Genomic DNA, 6,291 nt, shown 5'->3' with positions numbered 1-6,291 from the left:
TTTTTTTTTTTCTTGGGGAAAAAGAGAAGGGGGAGAGGGAGAGAGGAGGGGAGGGGAGAGGAGGGGATTTTGCCATGGTTGAGATGGTGTCAAGTGATTCGTGTGTTTGAGTATGATATTAGAAGGAAATTGTGAGATTTTGTGAGAGGAGGAAGGGAGAGGGGAGAGAGAAGCAAATAATTTGAAAAAAGTAAACGCAACGTAAGTATTTATCAATTGTGTAAAGAGAAAGATAAAGATACGAGGAATACTTAATAATCATTCCAAATTTCTCGGAATACTTTATCATCGATACGAAAAAGATTGCAAGAAAATATTTTCTTTCTTTGATCAATCAACACTTTTACACCGGTAACAAGCTTCTTTTTCCCTTGTTGTTAAAGCTGTTAAATGTAACTAATAACAAACAGGAAATAACAAATTAAAAAAATCAAGTTTCTCGACACAACAAACTTATAAACTCTACATATCAATTTATTATTTATCAAACAGATGTTACAGCTGGAATAATTATATATGACTCTGATAAAACACGAGGGAGCATCATCAATTTGATAAATCTGTAACAAGTGTTATTAACATTCCAACAAGCGGATCCACTGATATTTTTTTTTTGATCGTATTTTTTCCTTTTCTTTTTTTTTTCTTTCTTTCTCCTTTTTCTTTTTCTCGACAAATTAAAAACACGGCCGAAAAACACGGTAAAACATTTCTCGAGTGTCAGAATCATACGTAATCCCATCGTGCACTCTGCTAAATACCTGATCGAGCATGAGCGAGGGCCACTAAACCGATTACCACACAGTTTATGCCGTGCCGTGGTAACAGCCATCCATATAAGTGCATCCTAACGGCAACTTAAATGTATCCCGGGACTGGCTGTTAAAGATCAATCTAATTTGGTATTAATCGATGGTTATTAATCCGCCACTTTCGCGACGATGGAAATTTAGCAAGCGATGGAAAAGTAATTACCAATTTGCGCGACGTTCCAAGGGCTCGAAGATTTGAGAAAATATCTCACACGGAACACGTAATAAAATGGAATTCAATTTGTCACAACGATATCTCTATCTCTTCCCTTTAGATAGAGATATCGTTGTGACAAATCTTTTCTCTTTTTTTAATTCAAATTTAATGCGACCTAATTCGCCACGGTATGATAACGGGTAAACACAAGTGTGGATCCATCGAATTTCTCGAATGTTCGAAAAAATTTCTATATCTATCAAAATTCTAAGAGGAAAATTCTAAAAGTTGGGAGACACTGTTCTTCCCCGAAAACGGAACGGTCAATTTCCACGTGGTCATCAGTTAGGTTCCGTGGATTTTTTCATGTATACACAGATATACATCTGGTTATTCGGTCGGGTTTCGCGGCGGGCTGGAAGATGGCAGAGCGCGTGGTGAAAGAGAAGGTCCCGGCAATCTGCAGACACACACAGGCTGTCAGAGGGCAAACTTGGTGTCCAGGAGCGGAGAGTATAGCGTTACACAGGCCTTGGATGTCAGTGACCGGAGCATAACCCCAAGATAGTTTCACCATTACACCGGCGTCTTCCTCCTTGGCTCCTTTCTGTCGGCTTGTGTATACCGTCTGCACGCTCGTTCAGCCGTGGCCGCAACACCTCCGTGTCTCCAGTTGCAAATGTTCGCGTGAACGAGCTTCTTTCCAGCTTCAGGACACTCTCGATCAAATCTGGACGATTTCCACGATCGATCTAAGTTTCCTTTCGTTGGATTGGTTCGTCATTTCATTCGATTCGAGGATATTTCATTTTTTCCTTTCGATTGTTTCTTTTTCGACTTCGATAAATTGTAAAATAAATTTTATATTTGTTGTTGTTTGTTTTGATATTTGTTCCATATAAAAATTTTGAAAGTTTCTTTTATGATTTGTATTTTGTATTTTGTATTTGTAATTTTATAATTTTGTAATTTTGTATTTTTTTTTTAAAACTTTACAATTAAATCTATGTGATCTTTACGTGACTATTTTTGATCTCACGGAAAAATTAAGAAATTTGAAAAATACTAAATTATTCGTGATCTTCTGAATTTCATTTCTTTTACAAATTTATTTAATTGATTGATTAATTATTGATTCGTATGTATTTGCTTTTTGAATTTAATTAGATGTTTCCACGATCAATCTACATTTCTCTTTGTTGGATTGGTTCGTCATTTCATTCGATTCGAGGATACTTCATTTTTTCCTTCGATTTCCTTTTCGAGTTTGATAAATTATTGATACTTGTTCCATATAAAAATTTTGAAAGATTCTTTTATGATTTGTATTGTAATTTTATATTTTTTTCTTGTTACTTTACAATTAGATCTATGGTTTACATTTTTGATCTCACGGAAAAATTAAAAAATTTAAAAAATACTAAATCATTTGTGATCTTCTAGATTTCAATTTTTTTACAAATTTATTTAATTGATTGATTAATTATAATTGATTCGTATATATTTGCTTCGTGATTTTTCCTTTGTGTAGCTTCAAACAAGAAATTTGCTTTTTGAATTTAATTAGACGCCAAATTTTCATTAGCACGATCAGAAGGATATTCAAATGAGAGATAAACTGCATAGTGAACTATTCTACGAGTGATCGCCTGGCTGATTCGAGTTCGATTAGAGCATTTATGCGCATGATCGATCCTCGTGTAAACCTTTTGAATGTTTAATTGAAATTCATGGTTGATGTGATTACTGCAAGTTTTCCATGTTTTCTATATAGATTGATCAATCACGTTGCCGATATGTGATCGATCGTTTTTTAAAAATTCCAAATATTTTATTATATTTTCCAGACATGTATAATTTGTAAATTTAATGGGTGAAATTAAAATTATTTAGAAGAAAAAAAATTGTAAATTTTCATAATACTAACATTTTAATTGCAGAGATGTCATAATTAGAGAATAATTAATATATCATATCATTAACAAATATTTTCTTTCACTACTGTTTTGAAAATGATTAATCAGAGATTAATTCTAATTCGGGATAAAAGTGACACAATTTTCAAATTGTATTTCTTCTATATCCTCTTTTCTGTATTCAATTAACGATAATAATTAAAATCGTATCGAAAAAAATAGAAAAGAATTGGAAATTAAACAAAATTCGGATCCCTTTAAATTTTAGAAAATTTCGGAGCGCGCATGGAATAACGAACTTAATGAAATATAACTGAATCGAGTTGTGCAATTTATGATGCAAAAGTTACAGACCAACCTGTTTCGTATTACGCGTAACGTGGTAGGAGATTCGATCCAGTCGTACCTCGTGTAATTGGCACACTTTATATCATGTTACCTCCATACTAATATCTTCTCATGCATACTAATAAGGATCATATAAAATTACCTGCAATTTAAAATGTGTATTTTTTACACGCGTAGACGTTGATGAAATTCTATAGAGATATTAATATACCCAAAGTTTTTCTTATTAACGAAATTTCTTCTTCTTTTTTTTTTTTTTTTACAGATTTCCTTTTTTCCTCAAATCTCGTTCGTTCCATTCCTACATTTTCAAACAGCTTCCTCGTCACAGCTCGAATGGTGAGTGAATTTCCAATTTATTTTTAACAATAATAATTAATGCATAACTAAAAATCGCATTCCAAGAGAAATGTCTATGAACGATTTGCCTCTCGTTAAAAAATATCGGATTAGATTATTTCATCTTACTTTTACGCGTAAAAATCTCGCGTATCGATCGCTCTTTAATGAGGGTCGATCGACCAAATTGGTTTCGAAACTCCCGAACAACGTGGACGACAACGTGGCGGTGATCGGCGATGAAACGAAGCCGATCGATAGACACCGAATTGTTGAATCCGTGCATCATGAAGGGTAACGACCGCAGGCAGTTTGGCAGCATTCGTGAAAGCAGCCTTTCTTCGAAGTAATGCAACCGGAATCATGCGATGACGAGGGCGATTATCAACGTGCCAATGAACGAAGGGAGACAGAGTGTGCTTTCATTTGGTATGCGTGGATGTGTGCCTGCGTGAACGAGCGAGCAACAGAGAGGAAGAATCAGAGGCATAGAAAGAGACAGAGAGAGAGAGACTGAATGACAATCGATCCAAGGTAGAAAGAAGAAGAGGAAAATGGCGCAAATAACGAATGGAAGAATATGATGCGAAGTCTTAAAAAAGAAAAGATGGAAAAAGACAAATGAGACAAAAGAGATATATAGATATGTGATTTTGGAAGTGAATTGGAAGTTTGAACACGAAAATTTAAATAATTTTTTGAAAAGTTGCAAAACTTAGAAATCTTTGGTTCGAGTGAGAGCAAAGAGAAGGGGAAGAGAGAGGAAAACAGAATAGGGAGGAACGTTAATAGCGACGCGTACGACCAGGAATGCGAACACCGGTCGAGGCACGAAGGGATTACGTCAGGGCCTCGATTTAAATGGGCGGCATTGGTGGAATTGGTTTGAAACGACCTCGAGATTCGTTGTTGTCTCTTTTATCTAACCCTCCGTGTCCATAATCGGACACCAGCGAGGTGCTCGTCCGTGTATGAAAGGCGTGCGCGAGCAAGGTCGGTGCAGAGCGACGGACAAAGACGAACAAAGAGGAGAGAGAGAGAGAGAGAGAGAGAGACGAGAGAGCGAGCGAAAAGGGGGCTACAGCTACGCCACCACGCGGAAGGGTCTGGGCAAACATTCGTAATTACACGATCATTTAATATGTCCGGGATTTCCGTGCGACCGTTTAACGCGTGGCCGGCCTCCAAAAACGGGGAAGGCTTGAATACACGAATACACTGCAGAATACAAAAGGTGAACTGTGGCCGACAGCAATTCCGGAACTTTCGGCATTACCGAAAGAAGATGAATTTAAAATCGTGGAATTAACCACGACGAAAACATAACCGTTATTGTCCCTCCATTGTTGCCAACGTTTGTCGCAACGTTTGTAGAAATTACACGATGTTTCTACTTTTTTGAAAAACAATTTTTTTTTTTATTTAATTATTTTTAATTCTAATATATTTTAAGAAAAGTAAGTTTCGCTATTACACGAAAGAAAAATTCTATTTTCGTCTATATATTTATTGATTAGATAAAGAGACGTATCTAAGTGTGTTCTTAGTTTGATCTAGTGTCTCGTACAAATTTGGCAACACGTTAGAAAACGAGCTCTCAACGGTGTAAAAATTTATGTGCTTCATTAATTGCACTTTATGCGAAGTAAGATTTATCGATCTTCTCTTCGAAGAGAAGACGAGAGCCAGTTTTCCAAGGTTCTTTCTTTTTTTTTTAACCTCGATCATTCTCGAGGCATAAATCATCGTTTTCCCAGTGATTTATTTCTGTTAGCGTCCCGTGACACGGGGGCGTGGCATGGGCGTGAATCCCGTAGTGTCTGGTTTTAATTTAATTTATTACATCGATCCCCATCACCGATACACCGTTAAAGATCTTGTGAATTCTTCACGCTTAGATTCTGCTTAGTAGTGTGTAATCGCGTTACAGTTGATCGTCCGGCGTAGATAGCTGGTATACATATAGGGTGTTCCACCGTAATTGGGTCATGGCTCTTAAGCGGTGGAAGATGGAATAAAATTTCATGGGACGAAAATTCAATTAGTCTCGAATGATGCAATTCGTGTGAAAGTGGAGAAGTTTCGAAGATTGCATGAATCATCTCCATTTTATATATATATATATTTTTATTCTCTCTATAAAAAATTCTTCGCGCATTTATATGAAGAAAATTGATTAGTTTCAAAGTTTGATTTTAATTCGTGCGATTCAACAAGGAAAAAAAAAAAAATTATGATCAATCAACGTGAAACAATTTGTACATTTAATTTAGCACCGATATTCAATGGTGAGATTTTATGAAAGCTGATTTAGAAGTGCCGAGATACCATTGTTATCTTGTTTCTCTCAGTGAATTATAACTAAATTATTATTAATAGGTTATTGTCGTGTCATTGCTCGTGATAATAAGATGCGTTTCAATCGTATTGATCTTTCTTTCAGCATTTCGGTATGAATAGGAGTCGGTCAAATTGTTAAGTAACTCTCACAACAATGGATTATTTGATCAAGTCTTAAGGAGTTAAGATTCTTATTTCTCGTGTGCAATTACGAAAATAAATACACACGTGGGAAGATATCTATTTCGAAATATATATCTCGTTGTATTGCTTATTCCACTTGCGAAATATTTATCATCTCTCGAATGATCTCGAACAAAAATTTCCCTTTCCCCGTTGTTGTTATAAAATAATAAAATAAAATTTTGCTATCGAGGCG

The 6,291-nt window shown here is 35.6% G+C and overlaps 1 long non-coding RNA gene across 1 annotated transcript in view; it reads right to left on the bottom strand.

Annotated features, from left to right (window-relative positions):
- LOC116185456 overlaps positions 1-6,291 on the bottom strand; it is an 11,157-nt gene that overhangs the window by 543 nt on the left and 4,323 nt on the right. The gene's annotated exons all lie outside the window — the stretch shown is intronic.

The sequence above is a fragment of the Apis dorsata genome, unplaced genomic scaffold (genome assembly GCF_000469605.1).
Source record: "Apis dorsata unplaced genomic scaffold, Apis dorsata 1.3 scaffold_188, whole genome shotgun sequence".
Classification (NCBI taxonomy): Eukaryota; Metazoa; Arthropoda; class Insecta; order Hymenoptera; family Apidae; genus Apis; species Apis dorsata.
Note: the sequence above shows the minus strand (reverse complement) of the source record. Positions and strands in the feature narration are given on the sequence as shown.